At 39.1% G+C, this 14,437-nt stretch overlaps 1 protein-coding gene across 1 annotated transcript in view; it reads left to right on the forward strand.

Annotated features, from left to right (window-relative positions):
• The window catches only part of LEKR1 (leucine, glutamate and lysine rich 1), a 331,218-nt gene that overhangs the window by 253,010 nt on the left and 63,771 nt on the right, over positions 1-14,437 (forward strand). The window lies entirely within an intron of this gene.

The following is a 14,437-nucleotide window of genomic DNA, read 5'->3' on the forward strand; positions in this document are numbered from 1 at the left end:
CAAATGGAGGAAGATTCTGAATGTTAGTGATAATTTTTTTTGGTTTTATTGGCATCTTAATAAAAGAATAAAAGGAAAGTGCTAGTAGTAATATTGATTGTTAACAAATATACCATGTTTTCTTCCTGTATTTAAATTATCAACCCAAATTAAAAGTTTATGCTATCATTATAATTATGAAGTGAACCTATTGCAAAGAAATTTTAAGTTAAAATGTAGAATTAACAGAATACTGGATCAAGAATAATGCCTAAAACCCTATAGAGTAGGAATTATTTCCATGTTACAGATGAGGAACTGACTCAAGATATTTGAATAATTTGTAAGGTCACACAACATGGTGGAGCAAAGATTCAAATTTGAATCTCCAAGATTTGACTCTCCAAACTTCATCTCCATGAATCTCTATGCTTCCTCTTTTAGGATACCAGAATTCTAGTTATTCTGCTTCCAAATTTCAAAGTGACCTCAGGCTTGGCACTCAACATCTCCAGGACACACACACACACACACACACACACTCTCTCTCTCTCTCACTTTTAGAATAACAACAAACACACTAGTGCTTACTCCACCAGATGGTTAGGGTGTTACGTGATTGAGTGTCTCCTGTTGGAACACAGCAGCACAGCCTCCCTTGAAAAAGGGAGCTGCTCCACCAGTCCAGGCAGGAGTGGCAAGAGCGAGCACACATGGATTCAGCTCTGCTGGAGAAGGAGAGAGGTGATGCTTCAAATGAGACAGCAGTGTTGACGTTCAAGAGGAGGAGGGACAGCAGATTAAAGGAGAAAAAACTCCAAGTTACTAGACCAGCAGGTTTTCTAACTCTTAAATCCCCAAAAGAAATGGCAATATGGAAAGTGATGAGTGACTTATAAACTAGGACATGTAGAAAAAGACTGAAGGGTCAAATCCAGTAAATATATAATAGGCAACTATTCAAGTGCCAGGCACTGTGCTAGTCATCAATATGCAATTATGAACAAGACTGGAAACTGCCATTCCCTGCTTTCAAAGAGGAATTTACAGAAAATATTATCTGAGCAATTAAATTGACATCCAGAGGAAAGAATGGCCTAAAAAGAAACTTATCATATAAAAAGCACAGACTAAAAGCTAAAAAATTGGCCATAAGGACTTGCATTAGTTTTCTATTGTTGCATAACAAATTGTCATCAAAATCAGTACTTCAAACAACATTTATTATCTCATAGTTTCTGAGTGTCAGAGATCTGAATGTAGGGCTTAGCTGGATGCCTCTGGCTCAAGGCCTCTCATGAGGTTGGTGTTAGGGTGTCAAGGGCTGCAGTCTCATCTAAAGGCTCAACTGGGGGAGCGTTGGCTTCCAAGCTCACTTATGTAGTTGTCAGCAGGATTTATTTCCTCATGGCTGTTGGGCTGAGAGCCTCAGTTCAACGCTGGCTGTTGGTCAGAGGTCCCCACTCAGTTCCTTCCAACATGAACCTCTCCAAAGAAGAGCCTACAACGTGGCAGCTAGCTTCCCTCAAAACAAGCGAGTGAGAATGACAGCGCGCAAGAGAAGGTGCCCAAGATAGAAGCCACAGTCTTTTTGTAACCTAATCTCAGAAGTGGCATCCCACTGCTTTTGCTGCATTCTATTCATTAGAGATGAAACAACAAGTCCAGCCCACACTCAACACAAAGGGATTGCACAAGGCTGTGAATAGCAGGAGGGCAGGGATAACTGGGAGCCATTTTAGAGGCTGCCAATCTCAGGGCCTCTGGAGGTAATTTTGGCAAGAAAAGCTAGGCTAAAAGTGGAGAGCAAATATCTTTTTCACACAAAAGGAGCTACATTTGGAGTTCTTCCTGCTTGTTAGTTGTAAAAGGAAGCCACTTAGAGATAAAGTTTTATTTTTTTAAATGCAGACTTTTGAAAGATACATGACACTGAGTTGGTATATAAATGATCGTGGATCATTATTGGGGAATAGAAAGAGATCAGTGCAAAAGTAGTTACCTAAGGACATGTCTGAGGGCAGACTTTCCATTAGAAGTTAAATAATTACAACTGAACTGTAAGAGTAAATAATTAAGGCTGCTTCGCTGGTTAAGAATGCTAAAGTCCAGAATATTCTTATAAAAATAGGAAATGAGCTAATAAAAGTGATAGGAGTTATGATCCAGGAAGAATCAAGGTTGTTAACAGGTAGAGTGAAAAGCACTACTTTTTTGTGACCATGCATCCCAGACACTTGAAATTTCTCAGGTTCTGGAGAAAAAAAATCTTCATTTAAGTGGAGAACAAATTCCCATTAGAAAGAAGATAAATTAATGGTCTAATAAGGAAGCTAATTAAGGGGAGGAAAGCCCTGCTCTCATTCAAGAGGCCAGAGAATAGATAGAACTTTGTTTTTAATTGTATAAAGAAAGTTCTCAAGGATAGGAGGAAAGCCATAGCCTCTAAAGGGCAAAATGGACATTCCTGCATGGAGCAGGGATTAGTGGAGAGCTGCCACAGAGACAAGGGTCAAGAAGGTGAGGCAACAAAAGGTGCAGGTCAATAAGAAGAAAGAAAATGGGAAGTAAAACTGTATGGGAAACGTAAATGTGACAAAGGGGCTCCTGAAATTCTATATAGGGTGAAGACACAGACATAAAAATTGGAACATTAAAAAAAAAAAAGTAGGAAGTCAGAAAAGAAACATAATATGTTCGAGAACAGGACATTATCATTTAAAGTCAGGTTAAAATAGATCACATGCTTCTTGCTGCCAGTTTTCCTTCCTACTAGCTCTGTATGAGTCCTATCAAGACAGTGTGACCCTGATATTAGGGGCCTTGTTAACCAGAGGAAGAATGTGGTAAATCTGAAAAAACAGTTCATGTACAACTATCAAAGGAAAGCCAGTACAGAGAGTTCAATATTTTTGTTGTCTTAAAATTATAGATAAGGAAAAATAAGGGGCAGAAGTTTTAAATTCTACTACTTCCTGCAGCTATTTGATGAAAATGAAAGATTCAAAAATAGGAGGGAGTGCTCTTGGTTAAACATGGAGAATTGAATGCATATGTTTATCTCTGCTTCCACCCCAAACACCACTAAAATGACAGTAAATTAATAAAAATCCATAAGGAAAAAAAGAACAAGAAAGGAGGTGACACTAGATGAAAAAGACGTTGACTAAATTTTGGAAAGTGGAAAGTAAGGTATGGATGAGAGGTAATCAGCAGGCTATGGCTATTGAAACCTAAGGCCTGTGGAGAGTGTGGGAGTATGCGGAATCCTAAAAGGAGCAAACCCAATCACGTGACATGACACTGGAAAGGCTCAGAAATTGAGGACACCAGATACCTCTGAAAGAGGGAGAGAAGAGTGGATCTGAAAACAGGGCTGTTTGAATTATTGTAAAAGGAGCAAATAGATGCTTAGATGCCCTCTCTAACCCCCAAGCGGCCCCCACCTACCATCCTGGCAGGATACCAAAGGTTTACACTCTAGAAAAACTGAATGCAAGAGGCTTTGGTCTTGAGGATACACAGCAGCAGAATATGGGATAAGGCAAGAGCTGGATTGAAGGTCTGTGTATTATAGGGTGAGACCTCCCAGTCCCTGTAACCCACTCACTTCCCAAAACAGACAACCAGGCTTATCTATCACCATCCAGGAAATTGGAGGAGCCCTCTGTGGCGAAATGAGCTCGCTCAAAAGAAAAGACCTCTGGATACTGACAACTTTTAATTAAAAGTTTGGTTTTTTTTATTGGAGTATAGTTGCTTTTCAATGTTATGTTAGTTTCTACTGTACAGCAAAGTGAATCAGCTATACGTATACATATATTCCCTCTTTTTTGGATTTCCTTCCCATTTAGTAGGTCACCACAGAGCACTGAGTAGAGTTCCCTGTGCTATACAGTAGGTTCTCATTAGTTATCCATTTTATACATAGTATCAATAGTGTATATGTCAATCCCCAGTTCACTCCACCCCCCCATCCCCCTTGGCATCCATACGTTTGTTCTCTACGTCTGTGTCTCTATTTCTGTTTTGCAAATAAGGTCATCTATACCATTTTTCTAGATTCCACATAATATGCATTAATATACAATATTTGTTTTTCTCTTTCTGACATACTTCACTCTGTATGACGGTCTCTAGGTCCATCCACGTCTCTACAAATGACCCAATTTCATTCCTTTTAATGGCTGAGTAATATTCCATTGTATACATACACCACATCTTCCTTATCCATTCCTCTGTTGATGGACATTTAGGTTGCTTCTATGTCCTGGCTATTGTAAATAGTGCTGCAATGAACATTGGGGTGCATGTGTCTTTTTGAATTATGGTTTTCTCTGGGTATATGCCCAGAAGTGGGATTGCTGGGTCATATGGTAGTTCTATTTTTAGTTTTTAAAGGAACCTCCTTACTGTTCTCCATAGTGGTTGTATCAGTTTACATTCCCACCAACAGTGCAAGAGGGGTCCCTTTTCTCCACACCCTCTCCAGCATTTATTGTTTGTAGATTTTTTGATGATGCCCATTCTGACCAGTGTGAGGTGATACCTCATTGTAGTTTTAATTTGTATTTCTCTAATAATTAGTGATGTTGAGCATCTTTTCATGTGCCTCTTGGCCATCTGTATGTCTTCTTTGGAGAAATTTCTATGTAGGTCTTCCACCCATTTTTTGATTGGGTTGTTTGTTTTTCTGATATTGAGCTGCGTGAGCTGTTTGTATATTCTTAAGTAAAAGTTATATCCATGTCCAATCTACCCACTGAGACATATACCGGTAAATAAGACCTTATGCAGGCACACAGAGCTTCCAGTCACATTTTGAAGACTCATTTTTAAACCCAAAAAGCCAAGAATCCCCAATCATTTGAGGAGCACCTCTAACATGAAAGGCAGAAGTCAGGATCAAACAAATAAGCAAAAAAAGAACTCATAGGAGACAGATACAAAACAATGTGGGAAGCAAAAGTGAGCTTCAAAAAAGAGCACAGTTAATATCCTTAGAGAGAAAAGAGAAGATATTGTATCCATGAAACATGAACAGAAGGCTATTAAAAAAACAAGAACAGGAATGAGTATTAAAGTACAAGAACTGAAATAAAAAATTTAATATTTGGCTTAGATGATAAAGATGAAGAAATCACCCAGAAAGTAGAAGGAAAAGGCAAAGAGATGGAGAGAAGAAAAGAAAATTAGAAGATCAAGCCAGGATATCTAATACCTCATTAATAGGAGTTCCAGAAAGAGAGAACAGAGAAAATGGAAGGGAGAAAACTATCCAGGAACTAATCCAATAATTTTTCAAAGTACTGAAGGGCATTTCTATATTGAAAGGATCCACTCAGCATGATGGATGGCAAAGCAAACACACCAAAGCACTTCATCATGAAATGTCATTACCTTAAGGACAAACATAAGTACTTAAAAGCGTTCAAGAAAAAAAGAGGGGTCACTTAAAAAGGATTAGAAATCAAAATGGCATCTTTACAACAGCAGTAGAAACTAGAAGCCAATGGCTTCCAAATTCTGAAGGAAAATTTTTTCCAACCTAGGATTCTATATCCTGCTAAATGATCAATTAAATGCAAGTGTCAAGGATATTTTCAGACATTAAAGTTCTCAAAAATGGTACTTCCCTTGCAGCCTTTCTCAGGAAGCTGTTAGAAGATATACGACACCACAAAGAGGGAGTAAACTAAGAAGGGAGAAGACACAGGAATCAGAAAATGAGCGTTCCAGCACAGGAGAGAGGTAGAGGGATTCCCCAGGATGATGGTGGGAAGAAATCCAAGGATGACAGCAGTGCAACAGATTTAGAGAATAACCACGTTGAGTTCAGCAGAAGAATGGAGGGTTTTTAGAAGTATGTCACTGAGAAAAAAGAGAACTGATAGATTACATGGAGTGCTTAAACATGTTGAGAGGATATTTACACTTCTGTAAGTAGGTTTGGTGAAAAATTAGTTATCAACACCTAGAAAATTAAGCAGATAAGTAACGGGATAATAATAAACTCTAGAAGGAAACTTTGCAAGAAAGAAAATGTAATCATAGTACACTGCATGGCTAAGATGTACATAATATTTATATACTATAATCATATAAGGTGGAATATAGATTTGACTGAAAATTGCTATAGAAATTGGGAAGATTTTCCCATAAAACTGTGATAGAAGCTTCTCCCAAAGGAGCAGAAACATCTCCTAATGGGGGGAAGAGAAACAACTGTTACGAGTTGAAATAGGAAGTTAAATCCTCATCTTTCATTCTATGAAATCAGTAGATAACGACTTCAAAACTGAAAACCGTGAGATAGCTGTATAATGATATTATTTAGGACTATGGAGATAAATATCATAAGAAACAGCTTAAAAACCTGAAAATGGTTGTTCCTGGGAGGCAGAACTTGTAAGTGTGAAGGAATACTTTAATTCATTATAATTTTTTAGTATTTTAATTCTTAACTATGCGTAATATATTACCTTAATTTTAAAAAATAATTTAAAATAATGGAAAGGAGTAAATTATAAAGAGGACCTGATAGACAGGGCAGCAGAGGAAAGGATAAAGGACAAGGTTATAGAAGAAAAACCAGGAAAGTTATAAGTAAAGCAAATAAACAACAGAATATGAAGCTTAATGAGATATTTTTTAAGATTATGAGAAATTTAAAAATTAAGACAAAGCAGATTCTAGCTTAAATTTCAGTAACAGGTGCCTGACACACTTCTGTTTATTCTTCAAGTCTGAACAAAACGAGAGCTCCTCCATGAACCCACAGAATCCCAGAGGCAAGCTTGGGTGTACATCTGTGTGCCTAATGAGGCTGTTTTTGTTTTTTTTAATCTTATTTTTTTATTGAAGTAGAGTTGCTTTACAATGTGTTAGTTTCTGGTGTACAGCAAAGTGATTCAGTTATATATATATATATATATATATATATATAATATAATATACATATATATCCTTTTTCATTATAGGTCTAACGCAGTTGTTTATGCACTCATTTAACATGTAAATAGTTGTTTTTTAATAGATGCTAAGAAGAAATATTAATTTGGGTAAAGGCATACTTTCTGAGGGAGAAGTGCTGTATTAGATGGGGTAGTCAGAGGACTCTCTGAGGAGATAATATTCAAGCAGACCTGAAGTGAGGAAAAGAACATTCCAGGCAGAGCAAACAGGAAGTGTAAAGGCCCTGTGGCTAGGAACATCCTGGGAACCTTCAAGAAACCACAAGGAAGTCAGCAAACATTGCTGGAGCTTAGTAAGCAAGGAGGATGTGGTAGAAAGCAAGGTTGGAGGGGCCAATTCATGTGGAGTCTTTGAAGGCAGTAAAGACTTTGGATTTTTTTCTAAGTGTGATGAAAAGCTACCTGGGAATTTTGAACAAGGGAGTGACATGATCTGACTTATTTTTAGAGAATAACTCTGACTGCTTTGTGGAAAATAGGTTGCAAGTTGGGGGGGGGGCAAAAATGAAAGCAGAAAGACCTATTACAAGGTCCTTGAAAAGGTCTAGAAAAGCATTGATGGTCATCGTGGTAAAGGAGGTGACAAGTGGCCAGATTTGGTATATATTTCCTAGATGGAGGCAACAGAAGTTGGTGATGGGTTGGATGATGTGAAAGAGTAGGAAGGGTCAAGGATAACTCCAGAGTTTGGAATCTCAACAACTGAGAGTGAAAGTGCCGTTTACTGAGATGGGAAACACTAGTCAAGGAATACAACTGGGGAGGAATATCAAGAATTTGATTTGGGACATGTTAACCTTAATATGTCTGTTAGATATCCAAATGGAGGTGTTGAATGGGCGGTATGTTCAGGGGAAGACTGACTAGAAACGCTGATTTCGGAGACGTCCATGTGTAGCTGATACTTAAGCCTTGGGGCTGAATGAGATCACCCAGGGCATGAGGTAACAGAGAAGAGGGTTGAGAACGCTCCAACTCTGAGAGGCTGGGAGGAGGAGGAGACTCGGCAATGGTGACAGAGAGGGAATAGCTAGTGAGGTAGGAGGAAAACTGGAGGAGACTAGCAGGGACTCTAGGAAAGAAAGTGTCTAAGGAAAGGAGCATGCAACTTAGGCTCACAATCTCCTGTACAAGAACTTTGATTTCAGATAGGTTTTGGAATTCAATTTTGAATTTTAGAAAGTTAGCAAAATGCATATGCCCCTGGAGATCTAGGGTAGCCTCTTCCATGCAGTGACATTAATATTTCTGCAGTGAAACACAGGAATGGCCCCACTGAGTGAAATAACAAGATTATCAGTCCAGTCAGATTTTATTACCAAATGTTACAAGTTAGACACATTTTTCTTTACTGAGCTTTTTGGATGTCAGAATTGTGGCTAATGCATTGTAGATGTGTATTTGCTTTCTTTCTTTACAACAGCTGTTTTTGTTGTTTCTGTTGGTTCACCTGACCATCTCTTGGCATCTTGGATCTGTTTGTGTTTTAAAAACAAAAAAGGAGAGTATATATGTTTCTCTATAGGATCACATACATAGAGAAATGACAGGAAAAAGTGAAGGAAGAATTTTCCCCGAACTATTTACAGTGGTTACCACCGGGGGGATAAGAAGAGATGGGCAGAGGTTTCACTTCTTATAGCTTTTTAAAATTGGGGAGATTATGGATGACTTTTAAATTTTTTGGCGTTCTGAATATTTTACAAATGTAAAGCCTATTTTAAAAAAAGAAAACCTATTTATTTAGGAAAGTTTACTAATACATCTAGTAAGGATGGGTCTAATTAAAATTTAGGAATACATACATTTGAAAACATAAATAGCTTTTCTGCAAGAGGGATTTGCCTAGTTTTAAGATATGCATTTACTGTATTTCTATATTTATTTGATATTGCGAAAATGCTACACATTTCTCTGGTAACTCTGTTTATGAGAAACCAAAGTTAGTAAATTAAAAAATGAGTAGCTCTCAGTTTGGGCCTGAATAAAGAGAACATCTGAGTCTTTTCCAAAGAGTAAAGGGGTAAATGGGAGGTTCTCTAACTTCTGGCTCCACAGGGAACAGGAGAGGACGGGGTGTAGGTGCGGAGGGGCTATTCCTAGGGTTGGTTGGCAGGGGTAGGGGGCTCAGATTGAGGATCTCCAGTCGTGGAGAGGCAGATCCAGGCAAGACTGTCTTTCACATATTGGAGAGTCAGCCCTGATGCAGAGTGTGGATGACAGAAATTTGACAGAATGAGAAAAAAATACGGAGAAATTGTTTTTTGTTGTAGTTAATTAATACTAATTAAGTCTCAACTAAAGTTGGCTTACTGACTTAGAAAGTAAATTCTGAACACTGTGTCTTCATGGGCTCTTCCTCTCCATCCTGAAAATCCGCTCTTGAAGCCTATCAGTCCAAGAGAGTATTGCCCTCTGTTTCTACTTCTGGTTTGAAGTCTGCCATAGTTATTTCACAGGGTCCATTATGTTTGCAAGCATAGAAATACAATTTTAAGAACAACCTGCCTGACATCCGTTTTGCTTCTTTCCTGGAAATGTATTCAGATTCTCCTTCATGCCTTTCCAAAGGGCCATTTCCACTGTTTTTCAGCAGTGTTTGGGGCCCATCAGATTAGTTGAACAGAAGCCTTAAATGGAAGTTTGGGCACGTCCTTTGCTAACTCCTACTCATCTTTCTGGTTTCCACACCTTTTCCACAGTCTCCTTTCGCCTCAGCTCCCCACCCAGTTGGCCAGCCTAGGATAGATCTAGTTTGGGTTGGTGGAAACTGTAATCTGATCAACGCCTGACTGGTTCAGACCTAACTGGGTATAATAAAGCATGAACAAAGACACCCATCTGTGCTTCTTTTTCACTGAGGACTTGCTTTCCTGGCATGTTCCCCCCAAATTATGCCAAATACAGCTGCTTGCCATCACAAATGGAATTCTCACCTTCAGAATGATCAAGTTACCCAGCAAAGCCTTCTCTTGCTTCTTCCACTGTTTTTGGAATTGAAAGCAATCCAGCTGTCTCTAAGGATAAAAATGAAAACAAACATAAAAATAAACCACTCTTACATTGCAAAGAGTGGGGGAAATTGGCCATTTTTTAATATTAGAAATTTCAAACAGATGGTGAACTAATTTATATTTTCATTTTGAAATTTACTTTCCCAGTGGGCGTGCAATTAAGCCATATTTTAAGTCCATTCAAAGTGGCCTTCATCTGAAAATGTTGTAGACATATCTATAGATAATGCTCTCAACCAATTGGCAGAGGTTAAGGACCCAGGAATGCTAGCTCCCCCTCTCCTAGACCGCCCTAACCAAGGGGCACTCGGGATAGGGACCTCCTCCATGAAAACTGGGCTCTTATCCTCCCTGCCTCCCATCCTGCCCCACTCAGGGCTACTTTCTACTGAGCTGACAAAGCGATCTTCCTTTATTGCAGATTTGACAATGCCAGCCCCCTGCTTGAAATAAACCTTTCAATGACTCCATACGGCCCTCAGAATTAAGTTAAAACTCTAATGTTTGCAGGTTGTCAAAGTCGTCCTTGATCTCATCCTGCTTACTCCTCCCTGCCTGGTCTCTCCTGGTCTCTCCTCCCATTCTGCACTCTGCCCTTGAGTCACACTAAGCCATGTGTTGTCCCGAGACGTGACTCTCCCTCTCTCACTGCCAGGAATTTGTACTCACTGCCCCTCTTCACCTGACTCATGCCTCCCTTTCCATTTTGACTTACAGTCTAGTTGCAATGCAGTGATAACACTATTTTACCATGCTAAAATATGGCCAAGATACTTTTACCTAAAACATTTAGAATGCTATAGCTTCACTGATTATACTCATGTTTGCCCATGATTTTCAGTCTTACTGAACATATTCCATCTTAGACATTTTCCTACGTTGTTCAGTGAAAACACATATTAAAATTCTGCAGCAACACAACCTTACAAAAAAATCAACAACCCCAAAAGACAAACATTTTGCCTAAATTGCTGAAAGCAATCTAACTATGAGTGAATGATTCTTTTCCACATATGATGGAATTTTCCACTAATGTGTCTCCCTGACTCTGGCCACATCCACGTGTGCTCTTGTCATGCCTTGTCACACGCACTCCACCTCTGAAATAGCAGTCCCCTAAACTGGATGTGTTCCATTTCCATTTGTTTATTCCATGATTGAATAAATTCTAACATCTGAACTACATGTTGTACAAAACTGAGTTATAATCCAAATTTTAAAGGCGGAATTAATGGTGGCAGAGGATATACAGATACTGTGAGACTCATCTGAGATTTCATAGTGTTTATGACAAAGATAAAAATAGAAGTCCTATCTTTGGATCCTGTTCTCAGTTTAGAGGTTCTCCTGGTTTGGGCAATAATAGAAGAAAGAGAATTTGTCCTTTGTTCTGGAAACTAATAGCCTTGAAGAAGGATGAGTTCCAGAGCAGTGGGCCCCAGACCAAGATGGTCAGCAGCCCTTCCAAAATTCAATCTGGAGCTGACGGGTAGAGTGGGTGCTCCCACTGTACTTGTTATGGGGACATCTTTGGGTTCGCTCCACCTTTTCATTTCCTCCTTCGGTGTAGTGTCACTTGCCCGAAATAGCTTTTAAATGACTTGCTTTACGGATGTTTTCCATAGATCACTGCTCCTTTCCTTTGAGACTTGAATTTAATTATTTATTTATTTATTTATTTATTTATTTATTTATTTATTTATTTTTGGCTGCGTTGGGTCCTCGTTGCTGCACGCGGGCTTTCTCTAGTTGCGGTGAGCAGGGGCTACTCTTTGTTGCGGTGCGCGTGCTTCTCCTTGCGGTGGCTTCTCTTGTCGCGGAGCACGGGGTCTAGGCACGCAGGCTCAGTAGTTGTGGCACACGGGCTTAGTTGCTCCGTGACATGTGGGTTCTTCCTGGACTAGGGCTCGAACCCGTGTCCCCTGCATTGGCAGGCGGATTCTCAACCACTGAGCCACCAGGGAAGTCCCTGAATTTAATTTTAGCAAATGGATTGAATTTTATTTTTCTTTTAATGAGAGCCGTTGTCATTACATCACCCATCATTTTATCCTTCCATATTTGTGTACCTTTTATTCATGTCACCCATTTATTGACCGCATTGTTAACTTCTATAATTTTTTTCTTTTATATATTCACATAATGTTAACTCTTTCCCATGGCTTTCTTAATCAAGAGAGTTTTTATACTAACTTATTTAAAGCCCTGTAAATCTAATCACTTCAATACATTTTGCCTGCTTACTCTACTAGTAGTCAGGGAACAAAATGCATTGATGCTTTTTCCTTTTAAAAGAAAGTTTAGTTTAAGTTTAGAAAAGTTGGGCAAAACCAGATGTGATGTCTTACTGTTTTTTATTGCTTCAATGTTCTGGAACAAAATGGCCCCTGCATGCTTGATATAATTAATTAGACAATTAATTTAGGCATAGGCAGCTTAGAGCCAGGCTCTGGAGGCAGGCAGGGGCCCCACCATTTCAAAGCTGGGTTACTCTCAGCAAGTTACATACCAGTGTGATCTTCAGTGTCTTTCTTTGTCAAATATAATTGTTGGGAGCAAGAAATGAGATGACACCTAACAAGGCACTTTATTAACCTCTTCTCTAGCCCTCCCTCTCCTGCCTTTTTAACAAGTATTTCAGGAAGAGTTAATGAGAACCAGATGATACAGCCACAAACACCATCCTTGGTCTCCTGTTCCTCCAAAATAATAATAATAATAATAACTGGAAGCAAGTAATTAATCCCCATGATTTGAAAAAAAATGTGAATATGTGGCTCATATATGTCTATTACTAATATATGTAAATGATGAGGCTTTGACCCAGACATGCCACTGATTTTATAGAATATTAGTGTACAACTGTTAATCTGAAATTGCTCCATACTCTGCAATTTTAATTACCAAATTTGGAATTGGATGGAGCTCTGACCGTAATCACAAGAAACTCAAATACAGGAAGATGCTACTTTCCCTGATGTTTTGTTATTTAGTTCCACTGACAGCAGATTAGTCAGCAAGCCCTTAGGAGGATGCTTTCCGCTGAGCCTCAGACTTGGGAATGCCTTGGCTGTTTTTACAAACAAGCTAACCTGATGGAAAGTCATTTTCAGCTGAAGAATCCTATAGCACGATCACTTGAATTGTGTTTACTTATTTGGATACCATTTTGAAGTGTTTACTTTTCAATCTCTTTTTTGACATCCTGCAGACATGAATGTCAGGACATAAGGGAGATCCAAGACCTAATTCTTACCACGGGGCTTGAAGTAATTTTGATGAATTCCGTAGATGAAAGATGGCTATCATTCTTCAACTAGAAATGTAGAGTCTCATCATTTGAAGAAGTTGTAATGATCTCTAGTCTAGTCACACGCTTGAAGCTTAAATTTGCTCCAAAACCTCCCAGTCAAGTGAGATTCAACCCTTCAGAGTATCCTTGGACAGCTCTGGCTATTAAAAAATTCTTCCTTCTCTTAACCCTCATAGCTTCCACCCTTGGCTCCAACCAATGTTGGGGACATAAAAAGCAGCTCTGCTCAAACTTACGATGCTGCAAACTTCTTGAGGGCAGGAACTGTATCCACTACAGCTTCTAGAAACTTGATACATGATTGCTGAGTGGAGTTCAAAGCAGATTTTGTTCTTTATTTCAATATATATCTTACAAAAGAGCAGATCATGAGTATATTTAAGTTCTACTGAGAAAGCATCACATAAAATTACTGATTTTATTATCTAAATGCTAGAGCTGATATATTTTATTCTTTCAATTTTATAATTCGAGCAATTTTTATCTGTCATGTACTGCAGTTTCCCTTCATTATAAAATAACATACTTGGGACTTCCCTGGTGGCGCAGTGGTTAAGAATCCGCCTGCCAATGCAGGAGACACGGGTTCGAGCCCTGGCCTGGGAAGATCCTACATGCCGCAGAGCAACTAAGGCCGTGTGCCACAACTACTGAGCCTGTGCTCTAGAGCCCGCGAACCACAACTACTGAGCCCGTGTGCTGCAACTACTGAAGCCCGTGCGCCTAGAGCCCGTGCTCCACAAGCCCCCGCTTGCCACAACTAGAGAAAGCCCGCGCACAGCAATGAAGACCCAACGCAGCCAAAAAATTAATAAATTAATAAATAAATAAATGTATTTAAAATAAATAAATAAATAAAATAACATACTTAATTGCACTATAGATATTAACTACAGACGTCACATGTGCAGGACAGACTGTCTCAGGCACAGAGGAGTTGAAACCCCACTGAAGTAGGCATTGGACGTTCTGGGTTCTAGCACCAACTCCACCACTATCATCTGAGTGACCCTGACTCTTGGTTCCTCTTCTGCAAACTGTGAGGGTTGAACCAAATGTTCTCTTAAAGTTCTTTCCAGCTTCACAGGTCATTTGCATTTTTGACTTATTTGTCCCTGTCAAAGAACATAGACCTCTGATTTCCAGTTCAGTTCTCA

Source organism: Balaenoptera physalus (genome assembly GCF_965194825.1).
Source record: "Balaenoptera physalus genome assembly, chromosome: 4".
Lineage (NCBI taxonomy): Eukaryota > Metazoa > Chordata > Mammalia > Artiodactyla > Balaenopteridae > Balaenoptera > Balaenoptera physalus.